Source organism: Oryctolagus cuniculus, chromosome 1 (genome assembly GCF_051225735.1).
Source record: "Oryctolagus cuniculus isolate XC-2025 breed Fujian yellow rabbit chromosome 1, ASM5122573v1, whole genome shotgun sequence".
Classification (NCBI taxonomy): Eukaryota; Metazoa; Chordata; class Mammalia; order Lagomorpha; family Leporidae; genus Oryctolagus; species Oryctolagus cuniculus.
The window spans coordinates 63,043,655-63,065,894 of NC_142867.1; the positions used below are offsets into that span (position 1 = coordinate 63,043,655).

General features: G+C 44.6%; 1 protein-coding gene and 1 pseudogene across 10 annotated transcripts in view; one reads left to right on the forward strand and one right to left on the reverse strand.

Moving 5' to 3' along the window:
* The window catches only part of STIM1 (stromal interaction molecule 1), a 224,037-nt gene that overhangs the window by 198,110 nt on the left and 3,687 nt on the right, over positions 1-22,240 (reverse strand). The window lies entirely within an intron of this gene.
* Positions 102-21,670, forward strand: LOC103350495 (mitochondrial import inner membrane translocase subunit TIM14-like; annotated as a pseudogene).

Genomic DNA, 22,240 nt, shown 5'->3' on the forward strand with positions numbered 1-22,240 from the left:
CCAAGCACTTGAGCCATCTTCCACTGCTTTCCCAGGCACATTAGCAGGGAGTTGGATGAGAAGCAGAACAGCCAGGACTCAAACCAACAATTCAATATGAGATGCTAGATCTCAAGCAACAGTTTAATCTGCTGTGCCACAAAAGCCTGCCCCTCACATATATTATCGTATTTAACTCTCATAACATCAAACAAGGTAAGTATTATTCTTACTTACGAGATAGAGAACTAGATGCCCAGAAAGCTAGTTACTACTCCTAAGGACACAACTGAGTAGAAAAAGAGAGCTACAGCACAATTCCACTAGCCCCAGAATGTATTCACCTCCCCTGGCACTACAAACATTTCATAATCAATTCTTCACAGAGAAACCGAAACAAGTATGTGTCAATCATTCTGACTGATCAAGTTATTTTAGATTTCCCATTGTATCAAACAAATCACTATTTCATCCTATTGTGGAATTTACTTTATTACTATTTTATCACTTTTCCCATAAAAGGTATTTTAACTGCATTTCATTATGTTCTTTTAAAAAAAAGATGTATTTATTTATTTGAAATACAGAGTTACAGAAAGGTGGGGGGGAGGGGAGAGGGGAGAGGGGAGAGGGGAGAGGGGAGAGAGAGAGAGAGAGAGAGAGAGGTGTTCCATCCACTGGCTCACCATTCCCCAAATGGCTGCAATGGCCAGAGCTGCACTGATCCAAAGCCAGGAGCCAGGGGCTTCCCCTGGGTCTCCCATGTGGGTACAGGGGCCTAAGGACTTGAGCCATCCTCCACTGCTTTCCCAGGCCATAGCAGAGAGCTGGATTGGAAGTAGAACAGCCAGGACTCGAACCAATGCTCATAAGGGATGTCTACACTGCAGGCAGTGGCTTTACCCACTAAGCCACTGTGTTGGCCCCTCATTATATTAAATTTGTCATTTATTCCCAAAGCAAAAAAAAATTTTCATATTAAACATTAAACATACAAGCTCATATGCAAATAAAAAGGCCTGAAAATACTTTTTTCAATGAAAAAAAAATTCGGCTTTCAAATTATACATGCTTGCCTTCCCCAGGAAAGCCCTTCTCCTATAAAAATGACACACAGCAGCAGATAGAGGTTGCAGAAAGTATAAGCTCCATATGCAGAGTTAATAACTCAGTGGGCTCCTAGAAAAACAAAACAAACAGATACTGCAGTAAACAGCAACCCAGGTCAGGCTGAGGGTTTTGTCACACCACTCCATTCCAGGTAACATTGAGCCTAGCTCTGCTGATTGCAAAGAAACTACAAGCAAGAAATCTAAAGCCAGATGTGAAAGAAAATTACTTAGGGAAGAAATGTCTTCTCCTGGGAAACCAAAAGGCATCTTGCCTCAAGGGCCCACTGTCACCCGTGCAACCAGCACACTCGGCAAATCAGGAAGACGCAGTCCCAGCTCTACGCAGGGAGCTGGCCAAGACTCTGCCCCCAACCATTATCTTTGCCCGTCTGTCATGCACTTGAAATTCCAACACTACAGCTTCGTTCAGTTCTTTAATAAGTATACCCTGAGTACCACACCTTGAAAGAGCAGAAGTAGTCAGATGAGGAAGGTAGATCCATGCCTCACTGACCTGAGTATCAAACCAGTTAGACAGAAGGACAGAGTACTCTGAAAAACAAGGACAAGAAAAGAATTCTGGATGAGGGGACTGGAGAAGACTTTCTAGAAGTGGGAAGTTGGCTAGAGTTCACAAGATAAAAATCACATGAAATCATCTGTGCTACCTTAGGAAAGTAACCAGGGTCTTGGGAGAGATCTGGATTTGAATTCAGATTCAGTTGCTCATAGGCTGTAATGACAGCTCTGAATCTACATGTACATGTGTTTCCTCACCTGCAAAATAGGTATTATGATGCACATCTAAAAAGACAGCTGTGTAAAACATTGGCCCTGACCTGTCACACAGTGGGACTCCCTAAATATCCTTTCCTTACCAGGGAAGAACACCCAGGGCAATAGAAATGACTTGCCACCTAACAGAATTAGGCTGCATGTGGGCTAATGGAACAAAAAAATCAATCTAAAGAAGCGCCTTAAGATCCTGGAGAGTATCAAATCCAGGCCATATCCAAGTCTCAGCCCACATTTCTTCCACCATGAGATGTCTGGCAGCACATTTTACATAAGTATCACATCATTGTGCATTTAGAGGATGAGGAAATGGAAACCCACCCCTCGGCCAGGAAAGACAAGCCTGTGCCGACTTCCAGGACTCCAGAAGGCTGGAGCAGGACCTGATGCAAGGAAAAGTATTGAGTCCAGCTGCCAACACATTTTAATTAGTCCAACCTTAAAAGTCTATAACCACAGGAGATTAAAAGGAGCCCCCGGGAAAAGCCTCTGCCCTTCACACAGTTCAGACAATTAGACCTGCTCAAGTGCCCTAAATTTTATCACTAAATTCTTTGGGGAATCAGGCTCTCCAGGCTCTAACTTCTGGCTTAGCACAGACACAGGCTCAGCTCAGGAAGAGCAGCTAGCTGTGGGCCACAAGAGAGGCAGCATCAAGTATGCCCTGAGGCCCTGACACCCTTTCTGCAGACTTAAACAGATCTTATAGAATTACCTGCTTGCAGGGCTCTGACCCCCAACTGAGGGTCCTACTTACCCAATTTGCACTAAAAAAAAAGCTAGCAAAGGTGAGTTCTTATCCTCAGCTCAGAAATTATCTCCACATAGTAATACTTGCATTTTATTATTTAATCAAGCCAGATATTCTACAAAGAAAGCCATGAAGATTGAAGAGAACTAAGCTAAGAAGACAGAAGAAAAGTTTCAAGAAAAATATATGGGGAGAAAATGCTTAAAAACAGAAGCTACAAAACAATAGGCAACTATGTTATTAGTTAGAAAACCTTTTTGTATTCTTCCCCCATGTGACTATACATTATGCCCAACAGCCAGTTTCAGGCCTGCTCCCATGACAGAGAGCTGACAACAGCCACAGCTCTGCTACCTGACAATATACCTGTCTGAGCAGCCTACTCCTGCCTCCTGCCCCTGCCCACTGCACCCTGCCCCCACCAAGGGCTGAAATATGTGTACTTAAAAACCAAAGAGACAACGCCAGGAGGACTCCAAGTGCTAGCTTTGACTAGCAGCTCAACTCCAGTTCCTCTGTCCCAAGCTCAACTCTAGAAGGAGGAGCACCCTATCCCCTACCCCATAGAGCATAACCTGAATTCAGCTATCACTCTGCCCCCACACCTTGAGGCAATGTGACAGAAAACAATATGACAGCTGGCAGAAGTTCTGGAGAAAAAAGAATATTAGTCATAGTCTCTCAGGCCAGGAGTAGTAGCTGATACAGTATGGTGTTCCATCATAACTCCATATCCCACTAGAAAATTAGAGATAGAAAATTGGAGATGTGTGACTATGAAAAACTTGGGCATGTTCCCAGACCAGAAAGCTCAGACTGAAGTTAAATGAGTAGCCTAAGACAGCCAATAAAGTAAAGAAAGATCACCTATAAAAAACTGTGAATTGAGGCCAATGGTGTGGCATAGCAGGTTAAGCCAGTGTCTGCAGCTCCAGCATCCCATACGGGCACCAGTTCAAGTCCCAGTTACTCCACTTCCAATCCAGCTCCCTGCTAATGTGCCTGGGAAAGCAACAGAAGATAGCCCAAGTACTTGGGCCCCTGCCACCCACAAGGGAGACCTGGAAGAAGCTCCTGATTCCTGGCTTCAGCCTGGCCCCGTTCTGGCTGTTGTGGCTACTTGGGGAGTGAACCAACAGTTGGAAGATCCCTCTCTTTGTCTCTCCCTCTCTCTAATTCTGACTTCAAAATAAATAACTAAATAAATCTTTTTAAAAAACAGACCAAAAAAAAAAAAAAAACCTGTGAGTTTAAGTCTACTCTTATTTGACTAAAATACTCATGATATTCATTGGCTCTAATTCCTGGAATAATATCCTCACCCTGGCACAGCACTTAGTTTTACAATGTACCTTTATTTCCATTGCCTTCATGAAGTAGAGATTAATATTCTCTTTTTATAAATATGGAAATTGAGGCTCAGAAATTAAAAGCAACTTGTTCAAAATCCCACAAACAAAAAGTGACAAAACTTAGAGTTGAACTCAGGTTTGTCTGTCCCCAAGACTGATTTTTTAGAGTGATAGCCCAGCTTTGTTAGGAAGCTTCATAGCTAAAATCCAAAAAGATTTGGATTCTCAGACTTTGCTTCCACCATGGAGTTACTCTGTAACCCTAAGCAAATCATTTCATTTCTGTGGGTCACCAAAAACTCATCTTTAAAAAGGAGTGATTAGGGGTGAGCATTGTGGGCAAAGCAGATAAAGCCACTGCCTGCAATGCAGGCATCCTGCACCAGTTTGTATCCCAACTGCTCCAGTTCTGATCCAGCTCCCTAATAATGGCCTGGGAAAAGCAGTGAAAGATGGCCCAAGGACCTGTGCCCCTGTATCCACGTGGGAGATTTGGGAAGTTCCTGGCTGTTAGTTTCTGCCTGGCCCATTCCTGACTACTGTGGCCAACTGGGGAGTGAACCAATGAATGGAAGATTGATCTCTCTATCTCACCCTCTCTCTGTAATAAATAAATAAATAAATAAATAAATCTTTAAAAAGGAGTGATGTGAGACAAGCACAGAAGAACTACTGGGCTCCTGGAATACCATGGGGGTATAGTTCTTACCCGTCACTTTAAATAGTCACCTATCCCACCACTCATCCCCTTTTAGCACTTACCCTCCTCTGACTGCCATATATTTTCTGTTAATGACACTACCAGTCTCATTACCCATACTCAAAACATTGATGTATCTCTGATTCTTTGATTTCCTTCCCTCTCTACACTTAAACTTAAGTCCTATTAATCCCATCTCCACAATACAGCCCCTGATCTCCTCTGTTCATGAACAATGGCAGGTTCCCTGCTTACAATTTCATTTTCACCAATGCATTGTGCATGTTCTGTGAGAGGAATCTTTCTAAAGCAAAATTCAGGTCATGTCTTCCTTGCACAAAACCTGCAAGGACTACTTACTATCTACAGACTGAAGTCTAAACTCTAACCTGACATTTGAGGCCTTCATGATCTTGTCTCAGTTAATCTGTTTGACCTTATTTTATAGTACTCTCATGCACTAGTACCATATCCAGGAAATTTCACTCCATACCTCTACTCTTGATATTTTCTCTGACTAGACTACTTCCTTCAACCTCCCTACTATTTCTGCCTGAACTACCTGAAGATCCACTAAGTAGCTAGCTCCTTCACAAAATTTTTCTGATCTCTCCAGGCTGAGGTGATCTCATATCCCAACAGGAACAACAGTATTCATTAAAGCACAATGGAGCCTAGATTGCCTTGTGTAATAAGCTATAAAATGGGAGAGTTGAGGTGAGCAATTGGCACAACAGTTAAAACACCCACATCTTATATAGGAGTGCCTGGATTTGAGTCCTGGCTGTGCCCCTGATTTCAGCTTCCTACTAATGTGTGCCATGGGAGGCAGCAGGTGATGGCTCTTGTAATTGGGTCCCTGCCACCTAGTGGGCCACCTGGATTGAATTCCAGTCTCCTGCCTTCAGCCTGGCCCAGACCCAGCTATTGTAGGTATTTGGGGAATAGATCAGCAAGTAAGCTCGCTCTCTCTCGCTCTCTCTCTCTCTCTCTCTCTCTCTCTCTCCTCCTCTCCCTCTCCCTTTCCCTGCCTTTCAAAAAAAAAAAAAAATATATATATATATATACACTTTTTTTTAATGGGTAAGTGTTTGACATAGCAGTTAAGATGCCTACACCCCATATTGGATTGCCTGAGTTGGAGTTCTTATTTCAGCTTCCTGTTATGTGCACCCTAGAGGCAGCAGATGATGACTTGAGTAGTTGAGTGCCTGCTACTATGTGAAAGACATAGATTGATTTTCAGGCTCCTGGCTTTGATCTTGCCTAGCCCCAGTAATTGTGAGCACTTGGGGAGTGAACCAGCAGAGAAGAGATCTCTCTGTATCTTTCTGTTTCTCTCTTTGTTTCCTTGCCTTTCAAACAAACAAAATATGTTTCTCAAATGAGATAGTGCTTGAATATGATATACAGACACACATGAAAAAAAACTACAAGATTTATTTATTTATTTGGAAGTCAGAGTTACAAAGGGAGAAGGAGAAAGACAGAGAGAGATCTTCCATTTGCTGGTTCACTCCCCAAATGACTGCAACAGCTGGGGCTGGGCCAGGCTAAAGCCAGGAGTCAAAAGCTTCTTCCAGGTCTCCCACATGGGTGGCAGGGGCCCAAGTACTTGGGCCACCTTCCACTGCTTTTCCCAGGGTATTAGCAGGGAGCTGGATCAGAAGTGGAGCAGCCAAGACTCGAACTGGCACCCATATGTGATGCTGGCATCACAGGTGTCAGCTTTACCCACTACACAACAAAGCCGGCCCCAGGAAAATTTATAAAGTAGCAGAACCATTCCAAGGATTAAATAATATCATGTATGCAGTTAACGTTGTGGCACAGAGGGTAAAGCCACTGCCTGTGAGACCAGCATGCCATATGGACACTGGTTCAAGTCCCGGCTGCTCCACTTCCAATCCAGTTCCCTGCTAGAGTGACTGGGAGAGCAGTGGAAGAGAGCCCAACTGCTTGGGCCCCTGCAACCATTTAAGAGATCCGGAAGAAGCTCCTGACTCCTGCTTTCAGCCTGGTCCAGCCCCAGCCATAGCAGCCATTTGAGGAGAGAACCAGCAGACAGAAAATTGATCTCTCCCTCTCGCTCTCTCTCTCTCTTCCTTTCTCTGTGTCACTCTGACTTTCAAATAAATAAATAAATCTTTATTAAAATAATATAACATAGGGCTGGCACTGTGGCGTAGTGGGTAAAGCTGCTGCCTACAGTACCAGCATCCCATGTGGGCGCCAATTCAAGTCCTAGCTGTTCCACTTCCAATTCAGCTCTCAGCTATGGCCTGGGAAATCAGTAGAAGATGGCCCAAGCCTTGGGCCCCTGCACCTGGGTGGGAGACCCAGAAAAAGCTCCTGGCTCTTGGCTTCAGATTGGTGCAGCTCCGGCCATTACAGCCAACTGGGGAGTGAGCCAGTGGGTGGAAAACCTCTCTCTCTCTCTCTCTCTCTCTCTCCGCCTCTCTTTCTCTCTGTGTGTAACTCTGACTTTCAAGTAAGTAAATAAATCTTTAAAAATAATACGAATAATATCACATGTAGGAAAGTAACTAGCCCCATCCTGATACAGAACAGATACTCAATAGATAGGAGTTATTATAAAAATAGGTATATATCTTAACTTTCACGTAATACTGAGCCCTTCTACCAAGGAGGGATTATTCAATAACCTGTAACAAATATGTTAGACGCTGATTAAAGAGATGAAGAACTCTACATAGGTACAGCCCTTGTCATAAGGCTTATATAAAGAACAACTCACCCAGGATGCTATTTTTGGGAGATACAAACTGAATATACACCACTCTGCAGCTAGTACAGTGCAACCCACTCAAACTCCTAAGTGAAATACAGCCCTCTTTACTTCCTTCCTACTCCTCAAATCCTTATTGTAGTTTCTTTCAGGCTATTTAGGTGACAGAATACACAAATCCAACTAACAGTCCTATAAACTGAAAAACTGTTATCAAAATGCATATCTTGGGGCAAGTGCTGTGGCATAGGAGGTTAAGCCTCTGTCTTCAACATCAGCATGCCCTATAGGCACCGGTTTGTATCCCAACTGCTCCACTTCCAATCCATTTCTCTGCTAATGTGCCTGGGAAAGCAACAGAAGATAGCACAAGTACTTGGGCCCCAGCACTCATGTGGGAGACCCGGAAGAAACTCCTGCTTCAGCCTGGCCCAGCCTAGACCTTGTGCCTTGTGGCCATTTGGGGAGTGAACCAGCAGATAGAAGATCCAATTCTCTCTCTCTCTCTCTCTCTCTCCCTCCCTCCCTCCCTCCCTCCCTCCCTGTCTCACTCTGGCTCTGGCTCTGGTTCTGGCTCTCCTTCTCTGTAACTCTGACTTTCAAATAAATAAACAAATCTTTTAAAAAAAATTTATATCTCTACTTAAGTTCAAATAGCTCTTTCTCTTCCTCCCTAGAAGTTATTAAGCAAAAATAGAAACAGTTTTGATCTTGGGTAAGATAAAGCTAAATTCAAATCCAGGATCAGTCATCTTGAGAAAATTACCTTAAATCCTCAGAGTTAAAAGTTTTCCTCCAGTGTTGTGGTATAGTGGGTTAAGCCAGCACCTGCATGCTATATGGGCACCTGTTCAAGTCCTGGCTGCTGCACTTCCAATCCAGCTCTCTGCTATGGCCTGGAAAAGCAACAGAAGATGGCCCAAGTGCCTGGGCCCCTGCACCTACGTGGGAGATCCAGAAGAAGCTCCAGGTTTTGGCCCAGCCCAACCCTAGCCATTGTGGTTATTTGGGAAGTGAACTAGTAGATGGAGATATCTGTGTGTGTGTGTTTCTCCCTCTCTTTCTGTAACTTCCAGACTTTCAAATAAATAAATAAATCTTTAAAAGAAAAAAGAATCCTCATCTACAAAATGAAAACAATATCTACCCTCAAGCATTGTACAGATGTAAAGCACCTGCCTGGGTACTCAATAAATAGTAGCTATCATTATAATTCTTATCACTGAAGTTATTTGAGTTGCCTTAATTACATATTTATCTCTTCAGAGATATGAAGTACAAGTTCAAGCAACCTTTCCTCTTCCCAGCAAAAGTTTATTGAAACAAATTTGCCCACTCAGCAACATACAAACACAAAGCATACACTGTTTTCTAACTCGTGTGTATATTAAACTTGAAGGGCACCGCGTCTCCCCTGGCCACTATGCTTCAGAAGCAGACTCTGGGAAACAGAGACACATTTGTTTCAGCACACACTGTGGTGACGAGAGTTCTGAGAGCTTCCTGAGAGGCCCGAGATAACCCAGAGAGGCCAAGCAGGAGCAGAGCTACTGAATCACACTGAGAAAATCAGAGGCACCTGAGACTTGGAAGCCTGCCTGCCTGCCTGCCTGCCTGCCAGTGGAATTTCTGGTCATTGCCTAGGCCAGGGCTCAACACAAAGCAGCAGCTCTATAAATATGACCAACAGGAAAGGGACAGGTCTGTCCTAGCTGCCCCGACACACACAGCATAGTTAAGTCTCGTACACCTTTTGCCTCCAATGATTTCTTCCAGGAGGCCCCTGTCAAGCGCCTTGAAGAAAACTGGTGTGATGTCTACTCAGACTGGAGTTCTTTGAGGTCCAGAGAGTTCTCCACATCAGAGATAACACTTTCAAAGTCAGCAGTCTTCACAGGGTTATCCCACTTCCCTGCTGTACAACAAGCCCAACAGTTCCCTACTCCATCCCTCAAGGCAGGCTAAGAAAAGCATTTAATGTTCATTCTGTTCATTCAGATGCCTCAAGTTTGACATGAGGTAAACATATGTGGGCCATGGACCCAAAGACAGGGAGCAGAAGAACCCAAGCAAACCTTGCCCACAGGACTCATTACCTCTGCAAGAGCATAGAGTTACTCCACTCCTACTGCAGCCACCTGCTCAAGGTAGCCATGGCAACAGCAAACAAAAACCTAAAGCCAAAGACAAGGGCCAAACCATCCCCCAGTGTGATTGATATAAGTCACTGAGCATGATTTTAATAGGTTCTCAATAGGGACTGGCATTTTGGCATAGTAGGTTAAGCTTCCACCTGTGATGCCAGCATCCCATATAGGCACTGGTTCAAGTCTCGGCTGCTCCACTTCCTAATCCAGCTCCCTGATAATGTCCCTGGGAAGGCAGCAGAAGATGACCCAAGTGTTTGGGCCCATGTACCCCTCTCCCTCCCCTTCCCTCTCTCCCTCTCCCTCTTATTCTCTCACCCTCTTGTTTCTTCTTTCTCGCTCCCTTTCTCTCTCCCCCCCCCCTCCTCTCTCTGTAGCTCTGTCTTTAAAATAAAAAATAAATCTTAAAAAAATACATTCTTGGGGGCCAGCACCGTGGTTCACTTGGTTAATCCTCCATCTGTGGCGCCAGCATACCATATGGGCACCGATTCTAGTCCCAGTTGCTCCTCTTCCAGTCCAGCCCTCTGCTGTTGCCCAGGAAGGCAGTGGAGGATGGTCTGGGTACTTGGGCCCCTGCACCCACACGGGAGACAGGGAGGAAGCACCTGACTCCTGGCTTTGGATTGGCATAGCTCTGGCCGTGGCTGCCATTTTGGGGGTGAACCAATTTCTCTCTGTCTCTCTCTCTCACTGTCTGTAACTCTATCTGTCAAATAAATTTTAAAAAATTAAAAATTAAAAAATACATTCTCAAGGCCCGTGCTGTGGAGCAGCGGGTTAATGCCCTGGCCTGAAGTGCCAGCATCCCATATGGGCGCCGGTTTGAAACCCGGCTGCTCCACTTCCAATCTAGCTCTCTACTATGGCCTGGGAAAGCAGTACAAGATGGGACTCCCGCATGGGAGACCCAGAAGAAGCTGCTGGCTCCTGGTTCCTGGCTCCTAACTCCTGGCTCCTGGCTCCTGGCTCCTGGCTCCTGGCTCCTGGCTTCGGATTGGTGCAGCTCCGGCCATTGCGGCCAATTGAAGAGTGAACCATTGGATGGAAGACCTCTCTCTCCCTGCCTCTTCTCTCTCTGTATAACTCTGACTTTCAAATAAATAAATAAATCTTTAAAAAAATACATTCCCGGCCGGCGCTGCAGCTCACTAGGCTAATCCTCTGCCTTGCGGCGCCGGCACACCAGGTTCTAGTCCCGGTCAGGGCGCCGGATTCTGTCCCGGTTGCCCCTCTTCCAGGCCAGCTCTCTGCTGTGGCCAGGGAGTGCAGTGGAGGATGGCCCAAGTGCTTGGGCCCTGCACCCCATGGGAGACCAGGAGAAGCACCTGGCTCCTGCCTTTGGATAGGTGCGCCGGCCGTGGCGGCCATTGGAGGGTGAACCAATGGCAAAGGAAGACCTTTCTCTCTGTCTCTCTCTCTCACTGTCCACTCTGCCTGTCAAAAAAAAAAAAAAAAAAAAAAAAAAAAAAACATTCCCAATAAATAAGTATGAGATACTATTACCATGTCAGGTAGAAAAATTATGCCCATAAAACTGAGAAAACCCACCACATGAACACTTACTCTTAATAATAAGGCACTATTGTCTAAGCTTTTCATAGGAACTGATGTCAACCTACTTGGCACCTTCCTTCCCTACCTACTCAATCCAAGGATCAATTCATTGCTATTCATTCATTTATTCAGCCAGTATCTATTGGGCACATGCTTTCCGAACAGCACTGGGACAGATACTGAAGACAGTACAAATCAGACACGGCTCTTGCCACAAGAGACGAAACTGTGAAGGAAAACAAGAATAAAACCAGGGGGGAAAAAAGGCTTTACACTATACAGCACATTCATATACATTGACTTTATTTTCCAAGTGAAAGAACTGCAGTTTGAGTCAGCTGATCTGCAAGGACTCAAGCCAGTGCCCAGTGCTCTTGATACGCTATCACGCTGCCTCTCACTCTAAGAGGCATCAAGTAGGGTGTGAAGTACACAGAGAGTATTGCAGATAGTAAGTGCTACCAGAGTTTGGTCAGAAATGAGAAGTAGCTTGTGGCTAGCATTAGGGAAGACCTCATAAACAATTGGGAGATCAAGTAGGAAGAAAGGAGGACAGCAAATGGCATTCTGTGAGGAAAGTAAAAAACTCAGAGCAAAAGAGAAGCAGGATAAATAATGGTGTGTTCTAAAGACAAGAACAGGGGCCAGCATTGTGGCATGTTGGGTAATGCCACCATCTGCAATGCCTGCATGCCATATGGGCACTGGTTCATGTCCCATGTGCTCCATTTCCAGTCCAGCACCCTGCTAATACACCTAGGAAAAGCAACAGAAGATGGCCCAAGTGCTTAGGACCTGCCACCCATGTGGGAGACCTGGATAAGGCTACTGGCTCCTGACTTCAGCCTGGCTCAGTCCTGGCCATTGCAGCTATCTGGGGACTGAATCACTGGATGGAAGTCACCTATCTCTCCACTTTGCCCTGTCTCTCCATCTCTCTCTGTAACTCTGATTTTTTTCAAATAAATAAATCCTTAAAAAAAAAGCCTGGCTGGGCCAAGTACACAGGGAGGGGAATAGAAAGAGATGAATTGAACAAAGTCGTCTGGGCCTAGGACCCTGGGCAGGGGAAAAAAATACCACCACCCACAGAAAGATCAACACAAAGCAAAGGTATAGTGTTACTGGATCATTTCAGGTTTTTCCTTGCATGGCCTTTCATACCAAAAAAAAAAAAAAAATCTACTGCACTCTAATAAACATGACAGGGCCATAGCCAGCTCTATTCAAATCTTGTCTGCCCTAGCAAGATGTGCCAACAGAAGCAAGGTGCTGTTAAATTCTCAGTGCCAGAATGTTTCCTCTTGCCACTTTCCAGTGGCCACGAGTAACCCCACAAGGCTTTAGATACATTTACCCTGCCTGTGGAGGCCCCAACTCTTGAATGCAACCCAGTTGAGCCAAGTGGTGAGGAGACATGCAGCACAAAACTCTGACCCAACCTTTGGAAACCTACTCTGCACAACTCAACAGAGATCTCTCATTGCTCTTATCTAATATTGCTGAGAGTATTAACAAATGCAGATATTCGTCACCATACGCAACAGGTATCACCAGGCTTCTTTTTCTGTGCCTTTTATAAAAGCTCTCTAGCTAGGTGGGTCCTCAGAAGCAGCACTTGACACTGAGTTTGTATATGCCTAATCCTGTCCAGCCTAGTTTCAGTGAACATAATATAAGATTGTAATAATATTAATATTGTTCTCCTTTGTATAGGTCCCAGACCTCCTAAATACCCATAGTAGCTTCATGAGATAGAAAGCCTGCACAACAGAGTGGGAACAACATGAGAATGAGAATCAAAGAAAACTGGATTCTAGCCATAGCTGAGCAAAGCCTTGGGCAAGTCTGTTCTTCTCATACAATAGCTTAACATGCTAGAATGCTAAGTCCTAGCACCTTACAACAATGGCCAAAAAAAAAGTCACAATAAGTTTCATCTATCAATGTGTGAGTCCCAGTTTAAAGCTATTCTCAGAAGTTGGAGTAGTAAAGGCTCCAAGTGTCTGTACAATACGCTCCAGAATCAAAGATATCAAACAAGGAGTTGGGAGGCAGTACTGAATTCTAGAATAAAAAGTTAGCTTATGTTGGTGTCCGCACTGTGGCATAGCAGGTAAATCTAGTGCCAGCATCCCATATGGGGGCTGGCAAGTCCCAGCTGCTCCACTTCAGTCCAGCTCTCTGCTATGGTCTGGGAAAGCAGTAGCAGATGGCCCAAGTCCTTAGGCCCCTGCACCCATGTGGGAGACCCAGAAGAAGCTCCTGGCTCCCAGCCTTTGCAGCCATCTGAGGAGTGAACCAGCAGATGGAAGACTTTTCTGTCTCTCCCTCTCTCTTTCTGTAACTCTACCTCTCAAATAAATAAATAAATCTTAAAAAAAAAAAAAAAAAAAAAAAGTTTGCTTGTTATTGGGCCTGAAGAGCAGAGAAAGATGGGCCAGGTCAAAACAATGAAATCAGGTATGCATCACAAGGCACACACCAAAAGGAATATAAAAAGACCACAAAAGACTCTAAGAGGTAAACAAAGGACATCAAGGGAAAGCTAAAAGACCACAGCACCTGGAAGCCAGTGTCCCCAAGAACACTAGAGTGATGTCAGAGGCATCCTTTAAGGTGGCCCCCAGTGATCCTTGCCCTCCTGGTACCCACACCATTGTGTAATCCCCTCACCTTGAGAACAGACTGGACTTACTGACTGCTTCTAACACAGAGAATATGGAAGGAGTGATGTCATATTAACTCCAAGATCAGAGATGAAAGACTGTTGCCCATCCTGGGCACTTTCTCTTGGGTCACTTGTTCTGGTGGAAGCCAGCTGTCATGTCATGAGGCAGCACACCAGAGAGGCCCACGTGGCATGGGACCAAAGTCTGCCAACAGTCATGTAAATTAGCCAGAAAGCAAATAATCTCCCCCATTGAACCTTCAGCCCCAGTCAACTGCTTGACTTCAACTTTACAAGAGACCTTGAGCCTGATGCACTATGCTAAGCTGCACCCAGATTCCTGACCCACAGAAACTGATAATAACTGCTTGCTGATTTAATTAAATTTGGGCATAATTTGTTATGCACTAATAAATAACCAATATAGATGGGGGCCAGGCCCATCTGCTCAACCATTTCAAGACTGCAGGTGTGTCTAGAGAAGTAGTTATACCCAGAAAAAAGGAAGGGAGCATGTGTTGGAAGTAAGATCAAATACCAGCATCCATTCTTTATTATTATTTTTTTTTAATTTGACAAGTAGAGTTATAGACAGTGAGAGAGAGAGACAGAGAAAGGTCTTCCTTCCGTTGGTTAACTTCCCAAATGGCCGCCACGGCCATTTGAGCTAAGCCAATCCGAAGCCAGGTGCTTGTTCCTGGTCTCCCATGTGGGTGCAGGAGCCCAAGCACTTGGGCCATCCTCCACTGCCCTCCCAGGCCACAGCAGAGAGCTGGACTGGAAGAGGAGCAACCGGGACTAGAACCTGGCATCCATATGGGATACTGGCATCGCAGGCAGAGGATTAACCAAGTGAGCCACGGCGCCGGCCCCAGCATCCATTCTTTATTAACAGTTTCCGCATGCCCTATAATAATCCTCCATCTAGTAGGCTTAGAGTAGGCCACATCTAGCCTGTACATGTTGGATGGGGGTATACCTGAAATAAGGCAATGGAACTACAGCAGACTGACACATGCAACTACCATTAGAGAGGTGCTACCATAAGCAGTCAGACTCTGGATGAGGTTTTTTCAGGCCTGCAAAATCAAAGTCTAGGGGCTGATGCTGTGGTGCAGTGGGTATAGCTGTCACTTGCAGTGCAGGCATCCAATATGGGCGCCAGTTCAAATCCCAGCTGCTCCACTTCAAATCCAGCTCTCTGCTATGCCCTAGGAAAGCAGTAGAAAATGCCCCAAGTGCTTGGACCCCTGCACCTATGTGGGAGACCCAGAAGAAGCTCCTGGCTCCTGGCTTCAGATTGGCTCAGCTCGGGCCGTTGTGGCCATCTGGGGAGTGAACCAGTGGGTGAAAGACCTCTCTCTCTATCTCTCCTTCTCTATGTAACTCTGACTTTCAAATAAATAAATAAATCTTTTTTAAAAAAATCAAAGTCTAAGAGGACTCAACTACTACTAATTATACAGCATTTTACAGTTCATAAAACCCTTTTCATATGTTATCTCATTTTAGCCTCATCATAGAGCCATTCATTAAGACTATTCCATTTCTACAAATGAAAAAAAGTAAGGCTAAAAGAGATGAGGTGACCCACCCTCCACTAGATTCACACTAGTAAGGAAAGGAGCTAGAATTCTAAACCTCCTCTGTGGGGCCAGCACTGTGGCATAGCAGGCTAAGCTGCTACCTACAATGCCAGCATCCCATACAGGCAATAGTTTTAGTCTTGGCTGCTCCACTTCTTTTTTTTTTTTTCCAAAGATTTATTTTATTTATTTGAAAGACAGTTACAGCAGTTAGAGAGAGAGGCAGAGCCAGAGAGAGAGAGAGCTCCTCCACCCATTGGTTCACTCCCCAAATGACCGCAATAGCCAGAGCTGAGCCAATCCAAAGCCAGGAGCCGGGAGCTTCCCCCAGGCTCCCACATGGGAACAGGGGCCCAAGGATTTGAGCCGTACTCCATTGCTTTCCCAGGGCATAAACCAGCAGATGAAAGACCTTTCTCTCTGTCTCTCCCTCTCTCTATGACTCTACCACTCAAATAAATAAATTTAAAAAAAAAATAAGAAATTCTAAAAAAAGTACTTTCTAAGTGAAGCTTCTTTTTTTCTTTTTTTTTTTTTTAAAGATTCATTTATTTATTTGAAAGTCAGCTACAGAGAGAGAGGGAAAGAGAGAGAGAGATTAATCTTCCATCCACTGGCTCCCTCCCCAAATGGCCACAATTACTAAGGCTAAGCCAGGCCGACGCCAGGAAATAGGAGCTTCTTACAGGTCTCCCACATGAGTAGCAGGGGCCCAGGCACTTGGGCCATTAGCAGGAGGCTGGATCAGAAGTAGAAAGCCAGGACACAAACCAGCACCCATATGGGATGACAGCATTCCAGGCAATGGCTTTATCCACTACACCACAATGCCCACCCTGAAGCTTATTTCTTTAACTTTACCTAATGCTTTCCAAAGGAAAAAAAAAAAAAAACTTTTAACATTCATGGGGGTCGGCACCATGGTGCCCAGATAAAGCCACAGTCTGCAATGATGGAATCCCATGTGGGCGCTGGTTCAAGTCCCGACTGCTCCTCTTCTGATCCACTCCCTGGAAAAGCAGTGGAAGATGCCTCAAGTGCTCAGACCCCTGCACCTACATTGGAGACCCAGAAGAAGCTCCTGGCTCCTGGCTTCGGATTGGCCCAGCTCTGGCCATTGCTGCCATTTGGGGAGTAAATGGATGGAAGACCCCTCTCTCTCTCTCTCTCTCTCTGCCTCTGCCTCTGCCTCTGCCTCTCTGTAACTCTGCCTTTCAAATAAATAAATAAATCTTAAAAAAAAAAAAAAATTCAAGGGCCGGCACCATGGCTCACTTGGTTAATCCTCTCCGCCTGCGGCACTGGCATTCCACATGGGCACCAGGTTCTGGTCCTGGTTGCTCCTCTTCCAGTCCAGCTCTCTGCTGTGGCCTGGGAAGGCAGTGGAGGATGGCCCAAGTGCTTGGGACCCTGCAACCACGTGGGAGACCAGAAGGAAGCACCTGGCTCCTGGCTTCGGATCGGCATAGCTCTGGCCATGGTGGCCATTTGGGGGTTAAACCAACAGAAAGAAAACCTTTCACTCTGTCTCTCTTTCTCTAACTCTGTCAGATTAAAAAAAAAAAAAAATCAGTCAGGTACCCAGCAAACTACAGTACAATTAGAGAACCAGATAATAAATCCCCTTCATTTCAGGTTTAAAAACTTTAAAGCATATGAAGGCTACTACATGCACAGCCTTGTGCTAGGAGTTGGAGTAAAGAGTTGAGTATTTGCTGTCTTAATCCAGTAGGGTTTATGGTACACACAGTAAGAAAAGGAGGCACATAAACAGGCAACTCTGATAGTATGTATAGTGTTAACACCATAACCCCTATAAGCTCCAGAGCAACACAACTTTGTTACGGGTGACCAGACTATTCAAATACTTTTATTAACACAGCTATGGTCAGACCACTGAGGCTATAGTGCCAGATCAACGACATGTTCTCTCTCTTTGGGACACATCAACAGGTGTAGAAATAGCGTGGACTTAGTACACAGACCCCCAAAGTTATAGTTCTTACTCTGCCAATTTTTAGCTATGTGACCTAGAACAGAAAATTCTCAACTACAAATTTTTTATCTTTTGTAAATGGGCAAAGTAAGGAAAAAAGTAAGAGAATTAAAAAGGATAAAGAGATCTGAACTTAGATGAAACAATAATAAAAGAGTCCTTGGTGGCCGGCGCTGTGGCTCAATAGGCTAATCTTCCGCCTTGCAGCGCCAGAACACAGGGTTCTAGTCCCGGTCGGGGCGCTGGATTCTGTCCCGGTTGCCCCTCTTCCAGGCCAGCTCTCTGCTGTGGCCCGGGAGGGCAGTGGAAGATGGCCCAAGTGCTTGGGCCCTGTACCCCATGGGAGACCAGGAGAAGCACCTGGCTCCTGCCTTCAGATCAGCACAGTGTGCCGGCCACAGCGCGCCAGCTGCGGCAACCATTGGAGGGTGAACCAACAGCAAAGGAAGACCTTTCTCTCTCTCTCTCTCACTGTCCACTCTGCCTGTCCAAAAAAAAAAAAAAAAAAAAGGGTCCTTGGTGAGCAGCAACACTTTCAAGGACTGAGGCTGAGGAAAGGCCTGCAATCAATGGGAACCAAGACATGGGGGACAGATTGAAAGGAAGAGAGAAAACAGAACCCATTCAAGGAGGCCCTGATTCCAGCTCTTCCAAAAATCTTTAACAGAAGTTAGGCTGGGCACAACAAATAAAAGGATAAAGGACACCCCCTCCTCCCTCCCTCTGCAAAGATCTTACACTTGTGAGAGAGCAAACATTGATACAATGTATATGTGTTCCACTAGAAACTTATACAAAGTGTCCAGGAGGTAATAAAGAAAGCCCTGTATTGTTATTATTTTACTTCTTAAATTGTGTTGGGTTGCATGGGAAGTCAATGCATTATTCTTTATACTTTGTTGTATATCTTCCTATTTCATGATTATTTTTTTATCAGCAACAACAAAAAAAAGAAAGCCCTGGTGAAGGCCCAGTTTGGTATCTTTTTCTCTCCCTAAAAGCCTGACAGCCAGAGCTACTGGGTTTCCTGAAGATCATTTCCCACAGAGGAAAATGTACCACAGCAAGCTCATGAGGGCACTCAGAGATGTATCGCAAAAGCCACACAGCAGGAAACCAAAAGGGCCCCTTGGAGACCCTTTTGGGTCTTCTTATTCACTCCCCTGAATAAGAATGCCTCCCTTCCTTGCCAAAGCACGGGAGTGTTTATGAAGGCCCCCCCATACCTATGAGGCCTCTGGGTAGACTTCAAGTAGCCTGTGAATTTAGATAGAAAAAAAGTTATATTCTAATTTTCAATATTCTCTTGCTGAAGGTTAGCATCTCTTTTAATTATATATGTAGACAACCAACCACAAAAGTAGTAGCAGTACTTGTGATTTTGTCACCAACAGAAATCATACTTTTATATCAATTACAATGTTTTTTTAAGGATTTATTTATTTATTTATTTAAGAGGTAGAACTACATACAGAGAGAGACAGAGACAGAGAGAAAGGTCTTCCATCCGCTGGCTCACTCCTCAAATGGTCACAATGGTCACAGCCGAGCCAATCTGCAGCCAGGAGCCAGTAGCTTCTTCTGGGTCTCTAATGTGGGTGCAGGGGCCCAACCACTCAGGCCATCTTCTACTGCTTTCCCAGGCCACAGCAGAGAGCTGGATGGGAAGAGGAGCAGCCGGGACTAGAACCGGTGCCCATATGAGGTGCCAGTGCCACAGATTACCTGCTATACCACAGTGCCAGCTCCAATTATACTGTTATAGATATCTCAAAATATTATTTATATTTACCATGACTTCAAAATTTAGTGATTATTAGAACCACTGCTACATCATACATGATTGCAAGCTTCCTTTTACAGATGCTGATGTGAGGCACCTGGCCAATAGTGAAGCATTTGCCTACTTAACATCCAGTCAAGAGTAACACCTCAGATTCTCACACTAGTAACCTGATACCCACAATGCTCCCTTTTCTCCAATCTCCCTCAGATTCTGATTCTCTTCTGCCTCAACCCAACTTCTTTCCAGGAAGCCCATCCCAGCTACCTTGGCTTACTCCAACACACACAGATCACTCTTTAAATTAAAAAAAAATTAAAAATTAAAAAAAAAAAACTGATTTATTTGGAAGTCAGAGTTACACAGGGAAAGGAAAAGACAGAGAGACAGAAAGAGAATCTTCCATCACTGTTCACTTCCCAGATGGCTGCATGGCTGGGTCTGGGCTAGGCTGAAACCAGGAGCCAGGGGCTTCTTCCAGGTCTCCCACATGGGTGGCAGGGGCTCAAACATTTGGGCCATCTTCCGCTGCTTTTCCCAGGGCCTTAACAGGGACCTGGATTGGAAGTAGAGCAGCCAGGACTCAAATCAGCACCCAGACGTCACAGGTGGTGGCTTAATCCACTACACCATAATGCCAGCCACACAGATCACTCTTAGGTTACAGAATCTATACTGCCTGATTTTTCACATCAACTAGACTTATGCACTATATTGTAATTAACATTCCCTAAATATATGAGAGAACTTCAAGAAGTTTGTGGAAAACAGAATTAAAAGACAAATTTGTTTTTGTGCAAAAAAAATTTTTTTAACTTATTTGAGAGGCAGAGAGACATGCACACTAACAAATAGAGATCTTCCTTCCACTGGCTCACTCCCAAATGCTCAAAACAGCTGGAACTGAGCCAGAGACAAAGCTGGGAGCCAGGAATTCAATCAAGATCTCCCACATGGGTGACAAGAACCCAATTACTTGAGCCATTACCACTACCTCCCAGAGTCCACATTAGCAGGAAGTTACAGTCAACAGCTGGGCCAGATACCAACCCAGGATGTGGAACCCAGGCATCCTAACTGGTATCTTAACATCCAGGCCAAAAGCCCTCCATGTGCAAAAAAAAAAAAAAAAAAAAAAAAAGAAGAAGAAGAAGAAAAAGAAGAAGAAGAAGTTTGAAATCCATGTACAGTTTTTTTCACATTTTCCACAAACTTTCCAAAGTCCCCATGAATATGGTCCTACTAGACTTAGACTTCTTTAGTAGTCTTAAATCCCCTCCATAGAGCAAAGCAAGTAGTAAACATTCATTATTCTGTCTTGTAAATTGAGCAACTGATTAAGTCAGGGTCCCTTACTCAAATGGCCTTGTCTAGTTTTACCAATAACCTACTGTGAAACCTCTATTTAACGCCTCTGTAGTATAAAAATAAGTCTCTTTGTCTGTAAAAATAAGTAGGTTGGGCTAACTACTGTTTCCATTTCTTCACTTTTGAATTAGGCAGCCACTTCTCATCTCCCCAAGATCTGAGATAAAGTATGGAGGAAACTGTAAAGCCTCCCCCAGCTCTCCCAGGCAGCTGGGTTAGTCACTTGCTCCCCTGGGCTTCCCACAGCTTTTGTATGTATATGTAATACCTCTATTTCAGCATCTATCACAGGATCTGGAAGGAGTATGCAGTTTAGTGGCTGAGGTAGAAGAATTAGACTGCCTTAATCCAAACACTGGCTCTCCTTACCATCTGTGTAATTTCAGGCAAGTTGTTTAACATCTCTGTGACTTAATTTCCCTGCCTATAAGGTTGATAATAATACCTACTACACAAGAAGGTTTTAAGAATAAATGAAATAAAATGGTTAGAATAGTTCCTGCCATATAGTATACACTAATTGTTGCCACAGGGCACCAGCACTTGAACTGTTTGGTAGCTCTTCACTTTCCGGTAAAGTTGTCCTATCCCTATCCTTCGCCTCTGAACTGGGATGTACCACATTCTGGGTAAAGGCAAGAGAGCTGAGCCCAAGCCAATACAGTGGCAGCAGTTGGACTGACCATTGCTACTGCAGGATTTGCAGGCTGTTATGTGTTGCAAGCCACAAAGCACATGGAGCCTCAAGTAAAACAAGTTTTTCAAATCTACCTAAACCTGCCTTCAGTGACGGCTATTACAGAGGTGGGTTTGAACATAAAGTGACAAAATGAGAAGTAGCATTAATACTAAGTGTAAGCCCTACTGCTCATAAAGGAAAAATAAGAGATATGCAACTACGAATGATGCTCTTAAATCACCCAAAGGAGGATCTCCTTATATAGCAGTCAAAATCAATGAAGCTAAAGATTTACTAGAAGGTCAAGCTAAAAAAAGAATTTTTTAAGGATTTATTTATTTTTATCTGAAAGAGTTACAGAGAGAGGGAGAGACAGAGACAGCAAGAGAGAGAGATCTTCCATTCGTTGGTTCACTCCCCAAATGGATGCCAACAGCCGGAGCTGAGCCAAGCTGAAGTTGGAAGCCAGGAGCTCTTCAGGGTCTCCCACGTGGATGCAGGGGCCCAAACATTTGGACCACTCTCTCCTGCTTTCCCAGGCACATTAGCAGAGAGCTGGATCAGAAGTGAAGCAGCCAGGACTTGAACCAGTGCCCAATCAGTACCCATAGAGGATGCTGGCATCACAGGCAAGGGCTTAACCTGCTGCACCATGATGCCAGACCCAACACATGAATCTTCAGTTCATGTTAGCATGTGTATATGAGCACCAATTTTTTATAATAAAATACCTCAGAGCCACAATTTTTAAAAGCCCATTGTTATTATTACTATTAATTAGTGCTACTGTGTTAATCTGCCCTATTAGACATGAGGTTACAACCTTAACTAGCTCTCTGTTCCCCTCTCATTCTCTGTCACAGCACCTTGTCTGTGTTTTCTTTCATGGCACTTGCCAGAAGGTAATATATTTGTTTGCTTATTTTCTGTCTCCCCAGTGAGACTTTAACTTCCATTAAGGGAGTTCTCTAAATCTCCACAGGAAACGTACATAGTGCCTGACCCAGAGCAGGCA